This window comes from Mus caroli, chromosome 4 (genome assembly GCF_900094665.2).
Source record: "Mus caroli chromosome 4, CAROLI_EIJ_v1.1, whole genome shotgun sequence".
Taxonomy (NCBI): Eukaryota; Metazoa; Chordata; class Mammalia; order Rodentia; family Muridae; genus Mus; species Mus caroli.
In genome coordinates this window covers 4,594,565-4,621,174 of record NC_034573.1, presented here as the reverse complement: position 1 = coordinate 4,621,174, position 26,610 = coordinate 4,594,565, and the positions used below count along the sequence as shown (strand labels likewise).

The 26,610-nt window shown below is 42.9% G+C and overlaps 1 long non-coding RNA gene across 1 annotated transcript in view; it reads left to right on the top strand.

The window, feature by feature from the left end:
* The window catches only part of LOC110293685, a 27,309-nt gene extending 2,233 nt beyond the window's left edge, over nucleotides 1–25,076 (top strand). Inside the window, exons 2-4 of the long non-coding RNA XR_002377837.1 lie at nucleotides 21,013–21,168; nucleotides 24,203–24,343; nucleotides 24,828–25,076. This is a non-coding gene — a long non-coding RNA (uncharacterized LOC110293685). The remainder of the gene's footprint in view (nucleotides 1–21,012; nucleotides 21,169–24,202; nucleotides 24,344–24,827) is intronic.
* Nucleotides 25,077–26,610: the final 1,534 nt, after the last annotated feature.

Below are 26,610 nucleotides of genomic sequence, written 5' to 3'. Positions count from 1 at the left end.
CAATTATGTTCTGATCAGTTCCCCCTCCCCTCCTTTGTCCCCTCCCCGGCTCCCTACCCCCCATCCAACTCCACACCTTTTTCTCTTAAGAAAAAGAGACAAGAATAAAAATAAACAAACTGACCGAGAAACTGAGAGAGAGAGAGAGAGAGAGAGAGAGAGAGAGAGAGAGAGAGAGAGCAAAGAATTTGAGTAACATACACACACACACACACACACCATAAGAACACACAAAAAGGAAACCATGACATATAAACTGAAGAATGATAAGGTAAAACTCACACACACACACACACACCATAAGAACACACAAAAAGGAAACCATGACATATAAACTGAAGAATGATAAGGTAAAACTTGTTCAAACAAAATAATATGACACACACACACACACAAAAAAAAATCCCCAGAACTGCCTTTGAGTTCTTTTTGTGTTGGCCATCTTCTTCTGGGCATGGGGCCTGCCCCTAAATGAGGTTGGTATACACAGTGAGACTCCCTTTGAGAAACAAGTTTTCCTTGGCGAGTAGCTGATAATTGTAGATAGCTTCTCAGTTGGGGATGAGAGCTCATGTCTTCCCTGTCTCAACACAAGAGCCTCTCTGGAATGGATCTATGCAGGTCCTGTGCATGCTGACACACTTACTGTGAGTTCACATGTGTGTCACTCCTATTGTGTCTGCTAGCCTCTGTTTTCTTGTGTCATCCATTCTCTCTGGCTCTTACAATCTTTCCACCTCCTCTTCGGTTTGATGAAGACATCCTTTTTAGAGCCGAGTGTTCTAAGGTCTCTCACTTTCTGCATACTGTCTTCTTGTGGTCTCTGTATGTTTTTGTGTCTTCTGCAGGGGGAAGCTTCTCTGGTGATGGCTGAGTGAGGCACTAATCTGTGACTGTGGCAGAGTGTCCTTAGGAATAATTTGATTGCTATGTTCCTTTACCATAACAATAGTGTTTGGGTTTCCCCTAAGTCCGTGGCCTATTTAGACTCATATTCTTAGCCACGTGAACAGTGTCAGGCATGGGTTTCATGTCACAGAGTGGGCCTTAAACCCAGTCAGAGAGTGGTTAGTTACTACCACAATGTTTGTGTTACTACTGGATCAGTGGATCATGCAGGCAGGGCACCATTGTAGTTCGAAGGGTTTGTAGTAGTGTTGATATTTATCTTTCTGCTCTGGTAGTATGCAGAGTACCTTCCAGAACCATGCACTAGTCAGGAGGGGATAAAGCACTAGTTAGGCACCGGTTTAAATGCTCAGTGTTCAATGAGATATGTGTTGTCTTCAGCAATAGGGATGTATTAACCAGGGGTTGTAGGAAAATGTATGGATCAAGAACAGAACTTGGAGGAGGTTTATTAGAATGGCTTACAGGCTGTGGTCCAGCTAGTCCAACAATGGCTGTATAACAACAGAAGGCCCAAATATCCAGTAGTTGTTCAGTTCATAAGGCTGGATGTCTCATCTGGTGTTTAGTACACACCAGAATCCCAAAGGAGCAGGCTTTAATGCCAGTAAAGAAATAGACTTGCCAGAGGAGGGGGAAGGGCAAAGAGAGCAATCTTCCTTTTTCTATGCCCTTTATATAGGGTGCCAGCAGATGGTATGGCCCAGATTAAAGGTGGAAATTCCCACCTCAAAAGATCTGGTCTAGCCGGGTGTGGTCCACCACGCCTTTAATCCCAGCACTCGGGAGGCAGAGGCAGGTGGATTTCTGAGTTCGAGGCCAGCCTGGTCTACAAAGTGAGTTCCAGGACAGCCAGGGCTACACAGAGAAACCCTGTCTCGGAAAACCAAAAAAAAAAAAAAAAAAAAAAAAGAGATCTGGTCTTTCCACTTCAAAGGATTTAACTAAGAAAAAAGTCCCTCACACAGAGACCCAGCCACTTGGCTTTTAGTTAATTCCAGATGTAGTCAAGTTGACAACCAAAAATATGCATCATAAAGGCCTTACCACCAGCTTGTGGAAAGCAACCTATACCCTTGACAACAGCCTGAGTTTGAGGGTTTGCATGGGGCCCCTTTGGCCAAGTAGTCAATTAGATGTAACCTATTCCTGGGACTCCAAGGTTTTGCTTGGTAGCTAGATTTCTAGCTGGGGCTTTGTAACCCCCATTATTTGGTGATTTCATTTATATTTCTATCATATATGTATATATTTTAAGAAGGTTTTACTATAGTAGGTTTCCATATGACCACTCAAATGGCCCTCAGTGTTAGCTGCCCCTCACCTTCCTCCTTCCATCTCCTTCCTCTTCCCTTCCCTCTGTGTTTAATGCCCCTGTTCCAGGCTTCCTCCACTGCCTCTCCATAATTACATGTTATATTTTATTTCCCTTGAGAGATCCTCCCCTTTTCCCTAGCTTTTTACGCCATTCTTACCCTCTGTGGTTTAGATAACATGTTTAGCAAAGGCTTAAAAGCTAACATCTGCGTAGAAGAGACTTTTGACTTATTAGGGTCTGGGTTCCTTCACGCAGGATGATTTTTGTTTCGAGATCTATCCATTTTCCCATGAATTTCATTGTTTTTTTTTTTTTTAACAGCCGTGTGATAGTCTATTGTATAAATGTACCACATTTTCACTATCCATTCATTTGTTGATGGGAGTCTAGTCTGTTTTAGATTACTGGCTATTAGAAGTAGTAGCAGAGAACATGGGTGAGCAAGTATCTTTGGGGTAGGATGTAGAGTCCTTGGGTTCACCCCCAAGAGTGGTATATCTGGATCCTGAGGTAGACCTATTCCCAGCTTCCTGAGGAACGACCACACTGATTTCCATAGTGGCTGTACAAGTTTTCCCTCCCACTAGCGATGGAGGAGTGTTTTCTTACCATCCCTGGCCACCATGAGCTGTCATTTGTCTTATTGATCTTGACCATGCTGACTGGTGTAAGATGAAATATCAAAGTAGTTTTGATTTGCATTGATGTCCAGTTTTTTTACTATATATTTTTAGATATATTGGATGTGTAATTAGTAAAAATCTTTCCCCAATCTGTAGCCTGACACTTTGTTCCAATGATAATGCCCTCTGCCATACAGAAATGTTTCAGTTTCCTGAGGTCCTATTTGGTTATTAATTGTTGTTCTTAGTGCCTGTACTATTGGTGTCTTGTTCAGAAAAGCGTTTCCTATGCCATTCTCTGCTTTCTCTTATATCAGATTCAGGACACCCGGGCTTTTGTTGAAAAGTCCATTTGGAGTTGAGTTTTGTGCAGGGTGATAAATATTGATGTATTTGGAGTCTTCTACATGCAGCCACCCAGTTTGATCAGCACCATTTCTTAAAGGTGCTCCCCCCAACCGGGTGTTTATTTCTGTCTTCTTTGTCAAAAAGAGAGTGTATAGATTGTGGAGTTATATCTGGGGCTTAAATTTATTTTCATTGAATAGCACACCTGTTTTTATGCCAATATCATGTTGTTTTTATTAATGTAGCTCTATGGTACAATTTGAGATTAAAGTTTATGAGATTAAAGTCATACCTCCAGCAGTTATTGTTATCCAGAATTGTTTTAGCTATCCTGTTTTGGTTTTTGTAATTCCATATGAAACAAGAATTGTCCTTTCAATTTCTGTGAAGAACTGTATTAGGATTTTGATAGGTATTACATTGAGTCTGTATATCGTTTTTGGTAGGCTGGCTGTTTTCACTATGTAGATCCTATTGATCCATGAGCATGGAGGATCTTCCCATCTTCTGGTATTTCCTTCAATTTCTTTTCTCAATGTCTTGACATTTTATTATACAAGTTTTTCACTTGCTAATCAGAGTTCTTCCTAGGTACCTGTTTTTTTTTTTTTTTTTTTAGGTAATTGTAAAGGTATTGTTTACTTGATTTCTTTCACAATCTGTTTGCTGTTTGTGTATAGAGAGGCTACTGATTTTTGTATTCACCTACTTTGCTGGAAGTGTTAATCAGCTGTAGGAGTTTCTTGGTGGAGGCTTTAGGGTCATTTATATATACAATCATATTATCTGCAAATTAAGATGCTGTGGCTTCTTCCTTTACCTTTTGTGTCCCCTTGACTTCCCTCAGGTGTCTTCTTGCTTTAGGTAAGACTTGGGGTACTATATTGAGACCTAAAGAGAAAGTGCAAAGCCTTGTCTTGTTAGTGATTTTAATGAAAATGCCTGAGTTTCTCTCCATTTAGGCTGCTGTTGGCTATGGTTTGCTGTAAACTGCCTTTATTTAATTGAACTATGTCCTATGTCCCTAATCTCTCTGAGACTTTTATCAAAAAGGGATGCTGAATTTTGTCAAAGGTCCTTTCTCCGTCTAATGAGATGATCATTTGATCATTTTTTTTTTTTTTTGTCTTTCACTTTGTTTAGACAGTGAATTACATTTATTGAGCCACCCCTGCATTTCTGGATGAAGCCTACTTGATCATGGTGGATGATCTTTTTCATGTGTTCTTGGATTAGTTTGTAAGCATTTTAATGAGAATTTTTGTAGCCTTGCTCATAATGAATAGTGGTCTGGAATTCTATTTTTTTTTTTTCCACTGAGTCTTTGTGTGGTTTAGGTATCAGGACAATTGTGGCCTTGTAAAAAGAATTAGGCAATATTATGTCAGTTTCCATTTTGTAGAATAATTTTAGAAGTGTTGAAGTTAATTCTTTGAAATTCTGGTAGAATTTTTTTTTCAGAATTTATCTTGCCCTGGGCTATTTTGGTTGGGGAGGGTGGCTTTTAATTGCTGCTTTTAATTTAACTGTTCTTAATTTAGCTTTGATAGGTGATATATATCAAGGACTTCATCCTTTTCTTTTGTGTTTTCCAGTTTAGTAGAGTGAATGCAGGTTTTAAAACTATATCCTTACTATTATTTTAATTTCCTCAGTGTGTTGAGATGATCCTGTTTTATCCCTAATTTTATTATTCTGTATCTTCTCTCTCTATCTTTTAATTAATTTGGCAAAGGGTTTATAAATCTTACTGATTTTCTCAAAGAACCAACTCTTTGTTTCATTGATTCTTTGTCATTTTTTTGGTTTGTTTGTTTTGTTGTTTGTTTCTATTTTATTGATTTCAACTCTGAGTTTGGTTAGCTCTTGCTGTCTACTATTTTGGAGTATTATTTCTTCTTTTTTATTAGAGCTAACAGTTTTGTCAATGAGTTACTAATATGAGATCTCTCTATTTTTTATATAGACATTTAGTGCTATGAACTTGCCTCTTAGAACCACCTTGCATTGTGCCTTATAAGTTTGGGTATGCTGTGTTTTGATTTTCATTCAGATCTAAAAAAGGTTTTAATTTCATTCTTAACTTCTGTCCTGACATGACTGTTTCCCTGAGTTTGCATTCTTTTTGTTGTTGATATCCAGCTTTAATCCATGATAGACAGATAGGATGCAGGTGTTATTTCAATCTCTTTGTACCCATTGATGCTTTGTGTCCAAGTATGTGGTTAATTTTGGAGGAAATTGAACTGCTGAGAAAATGGAATATTCCTTTGTGTTTGGATGAAATGTCTTGTAAATATCCCTTAAGTCCACTTGGTTCATAAGTCAGCTACCAGCATTTTTGTTAAGCTTTGTCTGGATGACCTGTCTATTGGTGAGAGTGGGGTACTGGACTCTCCCACTATTAGTGTGTGAGGGTCAATTTGTGATTTAATATTTCTTTTATGAACTTGATTGTCTTTTTGTTTGGTGAATAGACATTAAACATTACGAATCACAATGTCTCTCTTGGAGGATTGTTTTCTTTTTTGTATTATATATTTTCTTCATTTACATTTCAAATGCTATCCTGAAAGTCCCCTATATCCTCCCCCTTTCCTGCCCTGCTCCCCAACCCACTCACTCCCACTTCCTGGCACTGGCATTCCCCTATACTGGGGCATATAATCTTCACAAGACCAAGGGCCTCTCATCCCATTGATGGCAGACTAGGTCATCCTCTGCTACATATGCAACTAGAGATACAAGTTCTGGGGGGGGGGTATGGGTTAGTTCATATTGTTGTTCCTCCTATGGGGTTGCAGAGTTGTCTCCCTTTGGGTTTTCTTTATTGTTTCTACTTCCATTTTTAGATCTTGGATGGTTTTGTTCAATTCCATCACCTGTTTAGTTGTGTTTTCCTGTAATTCTTTAAGGGATTTTTGTGCTTCCTCTTTAAGTACTTGTACCTGTTTATCAGTGTTCTCCTTTATTTCTTCAAGTGAGTTTTTAATGCCCTTCTTAAAATCCTCTACCAGCATCACGAGTTATGATTTGAAATCTGAATCTTGCTTTTTGGGTGTGTTGGGGTATCCAGGACTCACTCTGGTGGGAGTACTGGGTTCTGATGATGCTGAGTGGTCTTGGTTTCTGTTAATAAGATTCTTACATTTGCATTTTTCCATCTGGTTGTCTCTGGCTGGAGCTTGTTCCTCTTGTGATTCTGTTAGCCTCTGTCAGCACTCCTGGGAGTCCAACTCTCTTCTGAGTCCCAGTGGTCAGAGCTCTCTCTGCAGGCAAGCTCTCCTGTTGCAGGGAAGGTGCACAGAGGTCTGGAGCTCAGCTCTGCCTCCTGGCTGAAGATGAAGGCCCAAAGGGACCCTGTCCAAGAAGCTCTGTTGCTTCTGTGACCCACATGCTGTCCTGCACAGACTGGTCTCTGAGAGACCCGGGATACAAGATGGTGATCTCACCTCAGAGGATTGTTTTCTTTGTTGAGTATGTAGTGTCTTTCCTTATCGCTTCTGTTTACATTTGGACTATCTGTTTTGTCAGATATTAAAGTGGCTACAATTGGCTTGCTTTTTAGGTCCATTTTCATAGGATCTCTTTTCCCATTCTTTTATCCTGAGATGATGTCTATCATTGATATAAGGTGTATTTCTTAGATACACCAGAAGGATGGATCTTGCTTTCAAATACAGTCCATTAGTCTGTGCCTTTTGGGGATGGGAATTGAGACTGTTGAGAGTGCTCATGGAACAATGTTTATTGGTTTCTGTTATTTTTGTGTTACAGTGTGAGTTTTCCCCCTTATTTTGATTTGCTTGTCTAGGATTATTTATTTCTTGGTTTCTTGAGTGTAATTAACCTCTTCAGACTGAAAATTCAATTCTAGTGCCTTGTATAGTGCTTGATTGATAAAGATAGATACTGCTTAAGTTTGGTGCTATTGTGGTGTGGAATGTTTTCCTTTCTTCATCTACTATGATTGATAGTTTTGCTGGGTATAGTAGTCTGGGCTCACATCTGTGGTTTCTCAGGGTTTGGAGAACATCTTCCCAGCTCCTTCTGTCTTTCTGAGTCTCCATTGAGAAGTTAGATATTATTTTAATTGGTCTAGGTCTGTTTTTTTTTTTTTCGAGACAGTGTTTCTCTGTATAGCCCTGGCTGTCCTGGAACTCACTTTGTAGACCAGGCTGGCCTTGAACTCAGAAATCTGGCTGACTCTGCCTCCCAAGTGATGGGATTAAAGGCATGTGCCACCACCTTTATAGGTCACTTGTTTACTTCTCTCTCTCTCTCTCTCTCTCTCTCTTTCTCTCTCTCTCTCTTCTTCTATTCCTAGTATTCATAGATTTGATCTTTTCATAGTGTCCCAGGTTTCCTGGATGTTTTATGCCAGGATTATTTTATCATTTTCTTTGACTGAGCTATACATAGCATTTATCTTGCCTTTAACACCTGAGATTCCTTTTTTCATCTCTTGTATTCTGTTGGTGGGGTTCCTGCTTGTGTTTGTAAATATTTCATTTCTGGTTTTCTTTCAGCTTGGGTTTTCTTTGGTGGTTTTATTCTACTTTCATGCCCTAAACTGTTTTTAGTACCTTATTCCATTGTTTGTTTCTTACAGATTTTATTAAGGTATTTATTCATATCCTCTTTAAGAGCTTTGAACATATTCATACTAGTTATTTTGAAGTTCTTGCTTCATGCTGTAGCTGTGGTGCATTTCTCAGTATGGTTCCTGAATAAAGATAAGAGCAGTTATCTTATCTGTTAATGGTTGTGTTTTTGTGCTGGTCTAGGAATCTAAAGTTATGATGATTGAGATGATTCTAAATGTTGATATCTGGACGAGTGTTGTTGGGTATATTCTGTTCTTTGATTTCTTTTGACCTTTCTGGATCTTAGGAAAGTGTAGTAGCTATGGGTTGCTTGGTAGACAGTGCTTCTGCAGGTCTGTTGGTGGCACAGTTGTGTGATTCTCTCTGTTATGCCTATCTTGAAAGCTCCATCAAGGCAGGCTACTTGCTGCTTGCTACACAAAGGTGCACAATTTATGTTCCTTGAACTCAGATATTCTTGAGAATTTGCTGTTTATTTAAACAAATTATGTCTTGGCAAAAATGTAGAAACATCAAGGATGGGATTTTTAATTTTGTGTTATTATTTTGACTAAGGCTATACTATATAATAGTAATAATCTAATGATCATCAGTAACACAGAGGCTTCTTTATTTATGGTGGGTTACATTCAGAAAAAGCATCATCAGTTATGACTATCATAAGCCAAGAGGGCATTTACTATATTCAACCTACCAAGCACTACAGCTTAGTAGCACTGATCATTGTAGTGTTGGTGATTCCCCTCTGCCTGGGCTGTGTGACTTACTGGCAGTGGTGGTTGCCTGGCATTATGACAGAAGGCCTATTCACTGCTTAGCCTTTTGGTCAAGATCAAGTGTAGAAATGTCAATCACGTCTCACTAGCTGTGGAAAATGATCACAATTTAAAAGTGTGTGTGTGTGTGTGTGTGTGTGTGTGTGTTTGTGTTTGCAGATGCAGGTGTACAGGTCAGAGATCAACTTCAAATGTCATTCTTCAGGTGCTGTACACTTTGTTTTTGGAGGCAGGCTTGTTCCCTGATCCTTGCCAGTCAGGGATCTTTAGGTTTCTACCAATGCTTACATTCCAAGCATACATCACCACATCTGGCTTTTTCCATGAGTGCCAGGGATCAGAATCATATCCTGGTGCTTGCAACGAAAACACTCTACTCATTGAGCTATCTCCCCAGCCCAAGGACATGTTCCTCTTCTTTCTTTATGTTTTCAAGGAGTTACTTTTATTTTATGTTCATTACTGTTTTGCCTTCATGTATGTCTGTATGAGGGTGTCAGATCACTTGGATCTGGATTGCAGATGGTTGTCAGCTGTCCTGTGGATGCTGGGATTTGAACTTAGATCCTCCGGAAGTACAGCCAGTGCTCTTAACTGTTGAGATAACTCTTCAGATCTGCCCCTGAATACTTTCTAATAAAGTGTTTTGTTGACACTTCATGTCCATGTGTTCTTCAAGTATCTTTCCAATTGTAATTATATTTTAACTTTGAAAGTTACTTCAGAGAAACCAGAATCTTTCAAAGAGTTTGGCCCTTCATTTTTAATGTGTTCTGTTTCTTGATTCTTCAAATGCCATCACCTGCTGTTGGGTCTTTGATGACGACCAGAATGCTTTCTGAATTGTGGTGCACAGAGTTTTAAGTTATTAAGAAATGGTGACATTTCAGATGTATTGCAGTGGGACCCAGAAGACACTGTTTGTTGCCAGAGTTGCATAGAAAAGTGAATATGTTGCAAGGATCTGAGCTTTGCCAGAGCTGCACAGTCTGCTGCTCAATGAATTGACTGTATTTGTAGCAGTTCAAACACCCCAAATTCTTTCCTGTAGCACAGAACTGGCCCGAGACAACCATTTGTTCCAGTTTTCTAGGTTGCACGCTGTTTAACAATGTGGGGCATTTGAAGTGAGTTGGCACATGCCACTCAATACTGTTATTTGTTTAAGAGATGGCATGTGGCCACAGTGAAGTCTTACCAAGGAAGGCTGGCTCCACCAATGCTTGCATGGCACAGAGAATGACATATACCCTCAGGAGAATCTCCACTGTCCCAGATCAGTCACTCTGGCTTGGGGTTTTGAACATATAAAAACACTTGAGCATACATAGTGCAAATCCATTTCTTTGGAGCAGACTCCCATCAGCTAAGACATTGAGATTGACATAGAAATCAAAGTAACTTACTTTGTGATAAAATCCTAACAATCCTTTTGGCTGAGATTCTGGTCATTACAGCACATAATTTCTCCCAGCAGCTTCCCCAAGGGACTGAACATTGTAGCTCGGAGTTTCCCCAGTGACTCTGGCTCAGAGCAAATGAAGTGAGTGGTCGAATAGAGATGGTTTCAGTGTGTACTGTGTCTATGGGCTCTGCTGCCTCCTCCTTCCATCAGACTGTCGAGAGACACCACACCTTTTGAGGTCTTTAAGTTTACTCTGTCTGACATTGGCAGGAACTTCAAATTCAACCAACTTGGTTCTGACTGGATCCAACAATGTGGGTCAGACTACCTGCTTCCTTATTGTAGCCACGTGCTCTTCATGGTCTTCCTGAAGCAGCTCCCAGGCCCCTTAACTGGCATCTTAGGTGTTTCTGAAACCATGTCAACAGCTTCTTGCAGGAGCCAGACAATTAGGCTTCCGGCCCAGGTGCAGACTCAAGGGTTTAACTCTTCAAGGTCTTGGGTATGTGTGGGTTGTCCTTTCATGTCAGCTCTAACTGTATGTAGCTCAGAGAAAACTAGGGGTTGTGCTTTGAATGCAAAATGTCCCTATAGGCTTGTGTGTTTGAGCGTTTTCTCTCAAACACACATTTTTGGGAAAGTTGTAGAACCTTTAGGAGGAAGTGGGTCACTAGGGCAGGCCTTAAGGATTTGTAGCCCAGCCCCATTTCCTGCTTGTCCTCTGGTGTCAGACAACCTTCTGATGCATCATGACAAGCCCAGCTGTTGCTTATGCTGCCATGCCCTTCTGACCCTGCCCTTGGACGTATGTCCCTGGAGCTATAAGCCCTAGCCAACCCAGCCCCCCACCTTAAACTCATTTTTTTATTGGGTATTTGGCCACAGCAATGATAAAAGCAACTAATAAGATGGGTATGGGTCTCTCTGAGCACCCCCCAAAGCTTTTCATCCCCATCACTTCTCCGCTTGGGGTTTTTCTGATTCAGACTTGGCCTGCATCTTTTTTTTTTCTTTTTCTTTTCTTTTTTCTTTTTTTTCTTGGCCAGTGTTTTGCAAACCTGAGGACCATTTCTTCCTTTGGTAGAGTTCCACGTGAGGTCTCCTGAGCAGAAGCAAAGGACTGGGACCCATCTGTGTGCTCGGCCAGCTCCTGCTGCTGCAGCTCTGCTGAGTCCCTGTAGGGTTCCAGATGCAGTGCTTCTGCCTCTCGGGCCACACTGGTTGTCCCCTTGCCTGGGCCTGGCGCTGGCCGCATGCCTGGCTCATCAGCTCTGCCAGCTGCTGTATGATTGATGACACTCCAGAGCACATTAGCAGTTTGGTCATGTCTAGGACACTCCTGATTAAATCATTATATAAAATATGCCCGAGGATATAATGTAGCTCTTAAAGGGAAAAGTTAAATACTCTAAAATACTTACCTTAAAAGAACCCTTTTCAGACTATGTCACAACACTTATCATAGTGATTTAGAATAGTGAACAAAATAAACAAATAGGAAAAGTAAAAAGAGTAGAAGTAGCTTTTCAGCATAATGATAACAAATGTAGCTAATTGTGCATAAATTTTTATGCCCCCAACAATGTCATTTTTTTGTCATCAGAACTTGTGAAACTTACCAAATGCTGCAGCTGGAAAAATTATCTTCTTACAGGATAAATTAAATGATAATGAAAGGGCACAATGAAATGGTGAAATAATAGGCTTTTAATAATATGTATTATTGTCAGAGTATACATGTTATATTATTATGAAGCGACTAGTTTAATCACCCTCATGAGCGGAGATAGAAAAAAAGACAAAGCTTGTGAAAACACATAGGCTTTTTTAGGGAAAACATTGCCATCATGGTGGTTCTCACACATGTTTGCTGGAGCATCCTTTTAGTGGTACTGAGCTCAGAAACTTGGCAACATTGACTCAGATTGGACTTGATCTAAATTCCTGAAAAGCAAATGATGAATTTGAAAAGTTAGTAGGAAAAAAAAGTAATTAGGATCGGGGCAGATGGCTCATTGGGCAAATATGGGGACCTGAGTTCAGATTCCTAGCACCACATAGAAGCCAGACGAGTGTGCCTGTAACTCCAGCACTTAGCATGTGTGTGGGAAGCATGTGGATCTCAGGTAGTTCCTGGACAACCAGCCTATTCAAAATGGCAGCTCCAGGTTCAGGGAGGGTATTTTTGTGCATTTTCTGTGCACAAATCTTTTTGTGCATTCTGTAAAGTTTGTCTTTGCATAATTCAAATGCTGATTTCTGTACCAGCAGAGAGATGAGTACTATGTGGACTTTGGTTATTTTTATGGATTATCGCCCACCTTAGTATTTTGTAAACACACATGACTTTCACCTTCTGATTGGCTTAATAAAGATCTGACAGCCTATAGTTGAGGCAAAAGAGGACAGGCAGGACTTTCAAGCAGGGATGGGCTATGGGAGGAAGCAGGCAAGGGACCCAGACTGAGTGAGAGGTAATAGACCACGTGGCAGACGTGGACTAAAATAAATTAAGTTAGATGAGTTAGTCAGGAGGTACCCAACTATATTGCTTACATTGTCATAAGTAATATGTTTCCATGCCATTACTCAAGAGGTGGTGGGTCTGAGATAGTCCTGCTACCCTCACTCAGAAAACAATGTAGAGAGCGATAGAGGGACATACTTAACACCAAACTGTGTCCTCCACAAGCACTTGCATAGGAGGCACACTGGCAAGCACATGTTTACACTACACACCACACACACACACACACCACACACACCACACACACCTCACACATATCCATGCACATACACATACACACATGCACACACACATACACACATGCACACACACATACACACATGCACATACACACATACATACACACACACACATACACACACACATACACACACACACATACACACACACATACACACATGCACAAACACATACACATATGCTCACACTACACACATGCCTACACACACACACACACACACACACTCACACACACACACACTCACACACACACCACACAGTAGTTATACTTACTTACATGATTTATTCATTTGCTTTCTAGTGTTGTGGTAAAACACTGACCAAAGTGAGCCAAGGAGGAAAAGGTGTATTTCATCTTACAGTTGACAGTCCATCAGGGATGGAAGTCAGAGCCGGAACGCAAGGCAGGAACCTGTAGGCGGAAGCTTAGGTAGAGACCATGGAGCAGTGCCTACTGGCTTGCTTACGGCCTTGCTCTTCATGGCTTGCCCAGCTTGCTTTCTCATACAACTCAGGACCGCCTGGCCATAATTAGTACACCCACAGTGGGCTGGGCACGTCTCTCTATATCATTATTTGATAACTTGCCTATAGTTATCAATCTGATGGAGGCAATTAATCAGCCAAGGTTCTCTCTTCCTGAATCACCCTAGTTTGTGTCAGTCTGACAGACAATAACAACAACAAAACCCCCAAACAAAAACCAAAAGCCCCAAACCAACAAACATCCCCAAGCTAATGAGCACAATGTAGTGAGTCAGTCCGTTACCTTTGTGACAGCATCCTATTTGATCACACAAACACACCCAGCACTTGTTTAGCACATATAAATGCACAGAGTACCTTCAGGTCTCTGCCTTCCCGGCACCACAGTTTCTTGTGAAATGATGTATTACTCACCGCCTCAGAGTGTTCTGTGTGGTGGCCACTTCCCAGAAAAATGCTGTCTCTTTGTAATACACATGACTTTAATAATGAAGCCAGCTCACCTTTCTTGTAAAGAGCCCACTGGGGCTGCCATTGTTTGCTAACAACTACAATGAAAGGCACTGACAAACTCCTTCCTCTGTGCTTGAGAGTGTGTAAGTGTGTGCGCGTGTGCATGTGCGTGTGGCACCTGCTCAGGTCCAGCATCTGCTCTGTCCCTCGTCACTCTACAACTGCATCTTCTGACTTCTCCTCCCGTGGGCAGAAGAATCCCTGGCAGGAGACTGGAGAGTGGGGTAAAGGGAAGGCAGGGCCTTTCTCTTTCCCACCTGTCTCCTGTGGCATCCCCACAGGCAGACGCAGCTATTTCTTCAGTGCAGTATTAATTACCGTACCCCACAATGGCTCTATCTGTGACTAGTGACATTGGATTTGGGGCTCTTTCAGGCCACCACCTTCCTTTGTTTTTGCGGCAACTAATATCTGTGAGATTTACCTGCTTAGAGCTCTTGTTCTCCATGGAACTAATCTCTTGCCTTTGATTCTGCCTTTTGCAAAGCCCCAGGGTGGTTGCGCTATTCCTCGATTTTATAGTGTGTGTGATATTATCTTTATAACCACTCTTGGCAGAAGGGAATATCGCCTGCACTTTTGGGTGGAGATTTTGTGGAGGACCAATGGTGTGTCCAAGCTCACCCAGTTCACAGCCGGAGGTTCTAGGACTCAACTCTAGCAGCCTTGCTGACTTCCCACCTCCAGGTGGCAGAGAGCATGCTAGCTCCCAGGGTTTAAGAATATCTACATACAGTGAGGTACTCACATCTTCTCAGGGCCAGCCAAGGAAACAGAGTTCAGAGGCACCAGTTTGTCAAAGGGCAGATCTGGGATTCAAACTCGGCTCCGAGCCTCTCCTCCTCCTGGGGCTAGTTCTTCTGTGAAGTGAGCATTTTTGGAGAAATGATGTACTGTGCTATTTTAATACATGTTCCCAAATCCTGCCTCTAGAAATGTCCATTCAGTTCCTTTAGGACAGGGGTGGGGAATATGGCTTTTGCCCAGTTGTCCTTGATTCTGGGGTCTCCTGTTCTGCCTGCAGCACCCTATGTGGCACCTGTTTGCCTCTCCATCCCAGGCTCTGTTTTCATCTGTGCCCTGAGGGCCTGGACAAGGTAATCTGCAAGGTCATTCCACACCTTTGTACACTCTCATTCTTGTGACTGCAGGATACAAGGCTGATGTCCTGCATCCTGGGCGCCAGAGCTGCTACTAAACCCTGAGGGTAGCTGCCTTCATGCCTGCTCACCAGGAATTCCCATAGAGTGTGGGGCACCACAGGGGCCCTCTGGCTTGAGGGTGAAGGAAAGCCCTGTTTGTTGGTTTGAAGTAGTTGGCAAACTGGCATTTTAAAAAGGAAATAGACTGTGGGGTAGAGGGTTTAATTCAGGGAAATATTTGCAGGACTCTGTTTGTTCTGAGAGGTCATCTAATAGGTTTTGTTCCCACACTCTCTGGAAAGATGACGCTTCATTAACATGGCAACATGAGGTGTAGTGGAAACGGCAGAATTGGGAACTCTGAAAAGACACATTCACTAGATTCCACTTAAAATGTAAAAAGGAGTGGAAAGAAAACCAATGGACATTTTCTTGAGGCAGCTGAGGGATACAAAACACAGGCATCTTTGTCTCCTCCTTGAAGACTTCCACAATGCCTTCTCCTTTCTTCCTTTTGACTAATCTCTACTTCTGAGAGGTGTTGAGTTTCGGCCAAACTTTCCGCTTCGTTCGCATCAAAGACTGCCCTCTTGTGAATAGCCAGCTCTCACCTACCCCTCGCCTTACTCACTCCTGACCAGCGGACGCAGGTCAGTCCCCCATAATAATTAGCTCACAGGCAGAGTTTCCAGGCTGCTCCAGGAGCATCAATCACAGGGATGAATGCAAGCCGGTGTGTGGGAACCGCAGGGGCAGCCAGGAGCTGAGTGGGCACTGCTGCCCCAGCCTCCGTCCCAAGCCACACTCCTTTGCTCCATTCATCCTACAGCTTGACAGAACAAATCACACGGGTACCTGATAAACTAGGAGGCTGCCTGTCCCACAGAGAGTGAGGCTGGCTAAGTTCTCTGTGATACCATACTTCTGGGTTCCAGTTATGACTCGGTTCCAGGCTACAAAGCAGGCCTCAGCTACTTTGTCTCATTTGCTGATCTCTCACATTTCCTTCTCTTCTAATCATGAAGTTTTGGAGAGAGAAATCTTAACATAAGGTGCAACATGTTAGCTTGCATTCTTTTGTGCTTCCTAAGGTTTAATCTCCCCTTTGCTGTCTCCTGACCAAGGCTGGGGTCCGGATGGCTCCCTGGCCCCACTTTGTGCAGTCATGTCTCTCTGCCTTCTGCCCCCGCAAAAACACCCGGGACTTGGGAACTTGAATTCAGATCTCGTCACGAGGGTACTTCTCTCTGCACTGTTATCTGGGGTTACTCCCCCCCACACCAATAAGAACTCAGATAGGATTCAGCCAGAAAGTTGGAATTCCCACCCAGCACCGTATAGAAAGGTCACGAATTTGCTACCGGGGGCTTCTGGGTAGGGACTCTTGAGTTCTTTCAGATTCGGACATGTCTTCAATAGAGTCGCTTTGGACCTGTACAAGATCCAGTGCAGGATCAGGTCTATGCTGCCCCCTGGTGCTCATTTGTTTCCCTACATCTAATTTAGTCTATAATTACAGTCTTACATGCAGGACAGATATCTAAAACTACAAGAATCAGGAGGAAAAGATCCAGTGCAATAAAATCATAGATCTCTATAGTCTCTAGGGACCTGAGATAAATGTTTTTACCATGAGACACCCCCATTTTATCTGGAAACCAGCATAAATATGTGAGGAAGAGTACAAATAACAGATCCAATGACTTTAAGTTGTTTTTGACAGTAAATGATTAAAAGTGTTTCTGTTTAATATGTTTTGACTTTTAATCAGGATTTATTTTATCTTCCAGTAAACTTTACTTTTTATATAGATCAGAGGGGGAAATAATGCAACATTTGCAGGCACATGTATACACATGCATGTGTACATATATGTATATAGCTTTGTGTGTGTGTGTATGTGTGTGTGAACAGATGAGTGCATCCATGCATGAACGTGTAGAGGCCAGAGGATGACATTAATGTCTTCTATTTTTCTTCTTTAGTCTCTTAATACTGAGTGTCTCATGGAACCTAGAGCTTGCTGGGTTTGAGCAAGCCATAAGGCACTTCTCCCAGCTGGCACTTGCGTTACAGGTGCCTGAGACGCTCAGGGCTTTTTATGTGGGTGCTGGAAGATCCAGACTGAAGTCTTCATGCATGTGGACTCTTGTCCACTGAGCATCCTTTCAGCCCTGATATATTTAAATTTGTATTTCCTTGCATGAAAACCAAAAATAGAAGCCTGAAGTCTCTTCAAGTCAATTTGAACTTTAGGTCAGAGGCCTCTGGCTTTCAAGTCAGAAGTGAAGCATGAGACAGGGTGGTCTGGGAGAGGCCACAGATCTTTATGTGTGAGTTATGGCTCTTCCAACCCTCTGTAAGTACACTGAAACACTTTGTCTGCTGGGTACACTATGTCAGACATTTTAAATATGTTCTTGGAATGCTGCTCTCTATGAGGCAAGAGTCCATGTTTGGAGTAAACAAAATATGAGAATCATATCAGCTGTTAAGAGGATGGATCTTTCCAAGTAGCTCAGACACATTGGCTGAGTGTTGAAGACAGCAACGATGCCAGCACATTATGCATTCATATCTTGTATGGCTGAGTCTGAGAGTTACAGGGAAGATGGCCATGCTGGGTACATCTTGAAGATGGTCATGCTGAATGCTAAATCGACATGATGATCACGCTGAGCTGTCTGGGTAGGGAAGCCATAGCTGGTCAGCCAAATCCAAGAAGTTTATGGAAACTTTGTCCAGATGGTAATACTGGTGGACGAGTTCCCAGGAAGGCTGATGGAGAGAGAGGGGCTGGCTGCACTGGGAATTAGTCACTGGATGTCTGTGAGTAGCAGGTTTTCAAGGAATGTTCACTCCTAGAATTGAAGACTCATTTGTATGGTGTCTTTATTTGCTCTCTAGATTTCTGTTTATGGGCTGAACTATCCATCCTCATCCCTGGTTCATGGGTTGTAGTTCTAACCCTGAGTCGCCTGAATTTGTGGCTATATTTAGAGAGAAGGTCTTTAAGCTGGCAATTAAATGAAAATGAGACTATTAGAATAGGCCCTAAACCTGTGTGGCAGATGTCCTTATAAGGAGAAGAAATTTGGATGCAGAAACAAGAGGGATGGGTGAAGACAGAAGATGCATGCACCTGCACACCAAGGAGAGAGGCTTACAAACCCTAATGCTGCAGGCATTTGGATTTCTGACTTCCAACCTCCAAGGTTTGGAATAAACCCCCCATAGTCTGTTGCTTAAGCCATCAGTCTGTGGCACTTTTACCTAGGAAATGAACCTAGTCTTCCTTTGAATTTAGCAGGTGTGGGGAGCATAGCAAGATGACTTCCCACTCAGAATTAACTCCGAGCATGTTCACCCCATGAAAGGTCATACTCCGCAAGTAGCTAAGCATCCTAGAAGATGTAAGAGTGGCTTGTCTGAACAGCATCCAATATCTTTAACTAGACAAGATACTTGAGAATGATTTCTGGAAGGAAGGCCAAGCGTGCACACCTGGACCAGACAAACATCTTTCCCTCACCTTCTGTGCTGTCCTGTGCAGGGAATCCAAATAGTCTGAAAAAAATGTTCACAATCAAAATGGATCTTTCTCTTGTGGGTACATTGGGAGGAAGCCCAGGGCTTGTGCATGTAAGGCCAGCACTGTACTAGGGGTACAAACATAGTCTCTAACTCAGCAGTGTTCAGTTTGTGGCAACCTATGGATTATGATCCCTTTGTGGGGTTAAGTGACCCTTTCACAGGGGTCACCTAAGACCATTGGAAAACACAGATATTTGCAATTCATAACAGTGGCAAAATTATAGTTATGAAATAATGATGAAAATAATTTTATGATTGGGCATCACCACAACATGAGGAACAGAAAAAGGGTCACAGCGTTAGGAGGACTGCGGTCCACTTCCTAACTGAATCTTGCAGCCAAGTCTAGCGGCATAAAGCTACATAAAACTTTATCAATTGTTACATTAAAAAAAAAAAAAACTTCACTATGTGAGCCTGCTTTTCCTTTTCCCAAACCCCTGATGCTTAGTTTATAGAATACATGATTTGATACAACTCTGCAAAAGATTTAGTGAACAAAGAAAGCTTAGCCCTGGGGACTGAGGATCCAGTTCCTCTATGTGTCTGCAGGGACCATTCTTGGCAGAGGGTGAGGTAATTAAGCCAAACTCCACTGAGCACTTCATGACATGGACACTAGTTAAATATGACCATGGGTTTGACACATCTCACCTTTCACAGAAACGGTGGAGGAAGACACTGGAGTAAAACAACGGATCCGTTTTTCATCCCATTCAGCTATGTGACCTTTAGCAAGCATGGCACCTTGGGCTTCTCATATGTGAACACTGTTGGTCACGTGCACAGAGCTTTTGAGGTGCTTGGTGCACCAGAGTGGCAGTAAGTATTGGTTGGCAGGATCTTGATGTCCTCAGATGAAGGGCAGTCAAGGTGTGCGGCTATTGCTTGATGCTTCGTGTACTACGGTGGAGAGCAGGTCTTAGCCCGACCTCAGGTGCTATGCTGTTTGGCTTCTGAGTGTCTCCACTTTCCCATGGTGTTTTGCAGCGTCAGTCCTGGGGAAGCTTGCGTGATGCTGACTGTAACAAATGTAGCACTTTTTTTTTGTACCCCAGATATCTCAATGTGGCCTTTAAAAATATCTATGACTTTTATTTATTCTTTGGCAATTTTAAAATATTTTTATAGGTATGGGCATTTTGCCTACACGTATGTATGGGCATTATGTGCATGCAGTGGCTGTTGAGGTCAGAAGGGGGCATGAGACATTTTGGAGCTGGAGTTACAGATGGTTGTGAACCATCAGATGGGTGTGAACCATCAGATGGGTGCTAGGAATTGAATCCCTGGTCCAGTGTACCACAATTCATTAGTTGGAATCTATCCTTAGTTCTCCCTCCCTTCTTTCCTCTCTCCTTCCTTTCTTCCCCTTTTGTCTTGTCTTGTCTTGTCTTGTCTTGTCCCCTCCCCTTCCTTCCCCTTCCCTCCCCTCCCCTCCCCCTTCTCATTTCCGGTGTGGCACGCTCTTATTTATCTTCCTGCCCCAGTTTCTTGAGTGTCTGGACTCTGGGACTCTACCATCTGAGGTTGAATCTTGAACAAGTTTCTTAGTTTCTCATCTCATGATCTGTTAACTTTTAGAGTCTAGACTTTGCACTTTGTTGACTATGCCTCAAATTTGGAAATAGAATTGTTCTTAATTTGTACTTTCTAGAATGCTACCCCAGGGCATTATTTAAACAATGAGACCATAATAGACACTACATGGGAACATCCTGGGGTAAATTGATCTGAGTAACATTTAATCCAGCTATATTGGTGGACATCATGGCTGACTTTTCTGTGAAGTGTCTTGCCAAGTGAGATGCCTCTAATCATGTGTTTGAGTTCTGTGGTCGCCAGCATTTTGTGTCAGCTTTGGGGCTCTTCTGACACACAAGCCTAATGCACTGTCAGTGACATTATTGGCACACTTTTCTCAATCAAACTTCCCCACACTGCCTTTCCATGTTAAGGAACATCTTTGTTCACTTTACATCTCTAGTTGCTTAGTTCTCTATTCCTACCACTTTTTACTCTGTCCCTGTGTTTTATGTGAACTTTCTCCACACATACGCTTTGCAGAATGTGCAAAACTAGCTGTGTGAAGATGGGAATGTGCCAGACCCACAAGGAGGCCCAGACTGAAAGAACAGATCTGTGTCAGTCTGGGGCAGCAGAGCCTTTGATTGACTCTGACCAGCTCTGTGCACATCTCTGCCTTTCCCAGGCAGCTCAGAGTCCCGCCCGAGACATCCACACTGTCTATATGTGTTTAGGAAGGCAGGAACCTGCTTCCAGGACTTCCTGCAGCTACTGAGTTGTTTGTTTAAGGAGTTTCTCTGCAGGATGATCTGTTCCACTTCCATTTAGAACTTCCTGAGTCTTCACTAGCTTCCATCCAAGATGGAATGTTTCAAATCTGAGAAAATAGCTGTATAGCACCAGGAATTCCAGACCTTCACACTCAGAGGTTTGGTGTGGTCCCATGCTAACCTGCTTGGCAGGGCAGAATGTCTATGAAGTGTGTTTCCTCTTCCAGAGGCATCTGCCTGCAAGAAAGGATGTCAGAACTGCACACCTATTTCTGGAAATAGCATCTGTGTACTCTCCAGAGGACTCACACCCTGTGTCGCAACCTGTGTCCTATGCATTGCTCTCCAGTTCTAGGGACAGCAACTGAACACGGTCTGTCAAGGTAGCATATACCCTCAGACTTCCCCCTCCCTCCTTTCTTTTCCTCTCTCCCTTCTTTCCTTTCTTTGTTGCCCATCTCTGTCCTTCCTGTTCCTCTTTTTGTCTTCCCTCTGTTCTTTCCTTCCTTCCTTATTCCTCTTCCTCCCCCTCCTCCTCTTCTTTTCCCCCCAACCCTCTTTCCTTATTAGAGATGGGGTTGCTTTATGGAGCCCAAGCTGACCTCACCCTTGCAGTCCCCCGCCCCAGCTTCTCCAGTGATGAAATGACACATACATGCCATGCCATCCACCTCCAGGAGACATTTTTATGTGTTATCATATCTCTTCTTATGTTGGCTTCATTATATTCCCTTGCCAATTTCTATGACCAGCCTTTGTTATTATAATAGGGAAGGGCGAGAGTATGCCCACGGCTTCTGAGTGCTGGCATTGCCAAGCTCCATGACAAAATACTGATTACAGAGGTTTATCTGTGTTGTAAATATTTTATCAAGTACTTCACTAACCATTTGTGTACTTCTCAGTGCCTATGACCAAATTTAAAATAACTGATTAGTAAGAGTTAGATTGTAGTGTAATGAACACAGTGGTCATTTTTTTCCTTTAGCCCAGTTCCTGACTGACATACCCAGCATTGCTTCCACCAAGGCTCTGCCAAGGACACAGCTCAGAGCCCAGAGCCCAGGCAGGGACAAGGGTCACCTATGTGTGGGACGCCTCAGTGGGTGTGGGAATGGTTTTCCTGGATTTCCTGACTTTTGTGAATTGCTGGTCTCTTACACACAGACTTGCAATAACCTAGTCTCATGGACTGAATGAAACCATTGGCAACTTTCTGGCTTGCTGCTTTTTTCCCCCCAAGCCAGAGCTGAAGCTGGTAAAGAAGCCAGGAATTCCCAAGCTTTCCCAGGCAAGTGTCGGGAAACACTGGGACTCCTTCTTCTCCATCTCTGTCCATCTGCAGGCCAAGTGTGCACCAGTTACAGGCAGAGTCTGAATCGAGCTTTGTGCAAGTCTCCGGAAAGAGATCCAAGTTTTTGTGGTGGGTGAAAGTGACAGGGAAGTGGCAGGGACATCTGCAGAGCTAGGTCTGTCCCTGTCTGCAGCAGAGCATGTGTGGGTACCCTTTATGTGAACGAGCCACCCAGGATAGAATGGGGCTTTTGACATCCACTGGAACCCAGCATGCCTTACAATGAGAGGCTTGTTGGCCCAAGGAGGACTGTGCAATGAACGGAGGTTCTGAGGTCAGTTCTGTCTATCCATACAGAGACCAGAGAGTAGCTCCTTATTGGAACCAGCTACACAGAGGTCACTGCCTTCAGAGAAAGCAACTTTGATCAGAAATGCTCGCTAGAAAGCTGTCTGTTTTCATGTGTTTATTTTTTATGTTCTTGATGGAAGCATAACATGAAGGTTAGATGGCACCATTTATTAGTCCATAAACCTGAAAAGGTATCTCTCTTGACTCCAAGGTCAGTGATGACAATGTTTGTTTCCTTCCATGGGGCGTCAATGTCCTCTCAAGGATATGGAAGCACCCTGGGAAAACAGAATCCATTAAAGTCCTTAATAATCGAGTTGGGAAGGCAGGTGCTCTTGATTGGCACCACTTGGCAAGGGGACCATGTGGGTCTTAGGGAGGACAGTGACTCTGTGAGCAAGGTTGAGCTGCAGATGGGAGGTGGAGCAGATAGTTAACAGTGTCCTTTAGCCTCCAGGATCAGGAAAAGGACAAACCAGGCTTGTTTGACTTTTTCTGGCAGGCTTGTGATTCCCAGCCAGAATGCAGGTGGCACAGTTGTGACTCCTGGCATGGCCTTCAGTACTTCAGTGATATCTCCACCAGTGCCAGGCGCCAGCTGAGTGTCACCGTGCACTTCCCAGGCTTAAGTGACGCTAGCTGAGGCTTCGAGAGCAGCCTCTCATTTATTAGTTACGTTGGAAAGAAATTGCTCATATCTACCTGGCTACTGGATTTTAACAGCTGTGCTCTGTAAGAGATTTTGGAGGGAGCTCGTTTTCAAAGTGTCTTTAAGAAGGTGTCACCTTCAAAGGGAGTTTCCAGGAGGGCAACCAGCACTCAGAAATCCAATCATGCAAGAAAAAAATTAGTTCATATTTTGATACACATGGACTGTTTTCCATCCTCACTTTCATTGGCAATGGTCCTAATGGAAGCTTTCTGTCCAACACTGAGTATCTTGGAAGAAGTCCTGGGCCCTACACATTTACCCTGCTTGGCTGGATGCTAAAAAGTCGTAGTTGGCTGGGAGATCCCGAGTGTCCCTTCTAGTTAAAGATATTATGACTGCAGAGCTAATCAGTCTCAACTTATGAAGTGAAATGATGACAACTCCTGTGTATGGGGCAAGGTATTCCATGCCTTGTGCTGCAATCTGGGCGGCATTTTCCCAAATCCTAATCTTGTCACTACTGGTATATTATTCCTGTTTACAAATGAGCAAGTTGGAGTTTAGAGAAATTTGAAACTTATCCCATGGCACAAATTTTAAATTTAGTAAGTGGCTCCCTGGAGATTGATTTTTTTAGATAACTTTAAGCTTGACTTTGAAACCCACATTTGAACCGGAACGGAGTTTAGACACCTTGTGGTCACCCCACTCTCTTTTTTTTCAAATTAGTCTCTGATTTCTAGCCTTCCAGGTGGTGAGCCCTATTCTTCTGTCAACAAAGCATTCAAGTAACAACTGAGACATTTGCCATGGATATCTGCTCTCTGCCTACTAATAGACCAGGGGTAGTAGCATCCTGCCAACTAGATGTCCAGTCTTAAGCAATACAAATGCCTTTGAAGAGATAATGCATGAATTGTCACCCTCTAGTTTGACTGTATGAATTAGTGTGGTTTGGCAAATGCCCAGAAGGAATAGAGCCCAGCTTCCTGGGTCCTGGTCTCCCTGAGGGTAGGAGGGTGGGCCTGTATTGTAGACCTATGAGGAAACCTTTTTTAATGCCTTGATAAAACCCTGTTCAGCAACTGTTGATCTGCTCACTCAATATCTTACTTTCTAGTGGGTCAAAGCCATGAAGTTAGAATACTTACATTTCTATATGAGAGCACGTACATCGATGATGATGATGATGATGATGATGACGATAATCTGTTTTTACAATGTGATCTGACAAGCAAAGTTTAATGTAAACATGTGGTAGGTAAGTAATGTATTGTAAGGGCATATGTGTTTGCTGGCTTCCCTTGACTGGCTGAGGCCGCATGCTACTTTGAGAAATTCTAACTGTAAGTGCTTTGAGACCTCAGAAGTCACTTTCCTTTTCAGATGTGTCTTAGACATTTCATTTAAGTAAAGGAAAACACACTTGTTAGGAAGGAGACCTTAGCAATGACCGAAGAAGTAAAGCTGTGTGGAGTATGCATGAGCCACATGACACTCGTGCTGAAAACCACAGTAAAATAAGTCATATATTCTGGTTTGTTTTAACTTCAGAATTAAAATGAATCCTTAAAGTTGAGAGAGTTGAAACTGACTTTATTATATTAGAGTGCTGAGACATATTATACCAGATATTGTAAGGAAGTATGGTTTTTTTTAACCACTTGATGTCCATAACAAAAATACTAAATGCAGATTTCATCCAAAAAACTAATATTTGCTCATTCATTCATTCATTCATTCAGAGGACTTAAAGATTTATTGTGTTAAAAATACGTTGGAGTTGATCTGGAAGCTTCCCGGTGACACTGCCCTCTGCTGTTCATCAATGACACAAGGCTAAGTGAGCCCAGCTAAGGACTGTCATCCACTGCCTCTTGCAGTGCTAACTCAATCCTTCTCCATGAGTGAGCGCTACAGTCAGATGTTAATAACCTGACCCTTCGACTTCTGCACGGATATCACCAAGACCTCAGAGGCCATGCAAAAGTAAACAAAACATGCCAATCCGCTGTGTCTCTCCTACTGATCCTCTATCATTCAAAAGATGTCATAAAGACTTCAAATAGATGTGCAAAAAGGTACAATCTATTTCACCTCTAGGGCCTATGAACTATGGTGATTACATTTTTTTTTTCCAAAAGGCAAGCGAAGTGTTTCTAACATGCTATGAGTTACTGTGAACACATTCTTGGGAGTGGGAGTGTTTTAAATAGGGTGCAGAAAGAGATGGAGGAAAGATGGAGGTCCAGAGCTGGAAGGAGATAGCATCAGTCTCCCACATGACCCCTCTGTATCTATGGAGCTTACCAGCCACAGCCCAGAGTGTTCTAAAGAATTACACCTGTGATAACAAGATAATGGCTTTCTTGTTATTATCCCTTAAGTGATGGAGTGTGACAGCTATTTACATAACACTTAGACTTACATTGTATTACTAGTAGGTTTTGAGTCATCTAGATGTGATTTAAAGTACACGGATGTGGGACTTAAACCCATGCCAGGAAGTTTGGTAAAATAGAGCAGGTCAAGACCCAGAGACTTGGTGGGCACATACCTGAGGCTTAGGCAACTCCCAGCTCCCTGCCAGACTCCTGACATGTGCCATGCTCCTCACATCAAAGAAATGTGTCCTATGGTCACGTAGGCTCAAAACAGAGTTCTCCCATGCTAATGAGGTACCTAGAGGCCCAGAGGGATTAGCCAATAAGCTTTCCTTCCCAGACATTCCCCCCTGGAAAAAAATATTTAATCTCAGGCCCACCCTGTGAAGTGGGGTATAGTTTTATGCATCCATTTTCCGCCATGACAATAAACTGTTTAGAACCATGGACTGCATCTTTTCATCAAGATCTGCCATGGGGAGGTTATTTGCCTACAGAGCTGCAGTCTAATCTCCTATAGAAGGTCTCTCTGTGCTCCCAGCCATAACCTGCCTCCTCCAAGCTAAGGACAATTACCCACGGGACAAGCCAGAACTTTTCCTTCAGCCTACACGCAGTCCCCAGCCCGTGGGCTGTCGACTCTGTTCTCTGCTCTTCCGTGACTCTCGGTGGCTTCCAGATGTCCCAGAGTTAGAGAACCCCACAGCCCCAGCCTCACCGCAGGCCAGGAGACCCCTGAACCAGCTCTGCCTTTCCCATGTCTCAGACTGTGCTTTCCCACCCCTGGAGTGGTGCCTCATTGCTTCCCTACAGTCCAGGATCCCCCTGGAGGAAGCAGTGCAGACAAACTCCCCACGTTCTGCCTCCCCAAGAGGTTGTGCCCTGTCGTGGAGCGAGAACAGACTTGACTGACCACTTAGGAGGGTCTGTTGAGCTATATACAAACATTATCACATTTATACAAGGGACTTGCTTATCTGAAGACTTTTTTTTTTTTTTAACCCTTGTGAGCATGTTCTTTCTTCTCCTTACCCTGAACCACCTCTGGATAGGGGCATTGAAATTAGGGCCCTGTGCATGCTAGGTGTCAGGCCTTTTGTTATTTCTTGTTTATGACATAAATTGCCCATGTTGGCTTTGAATT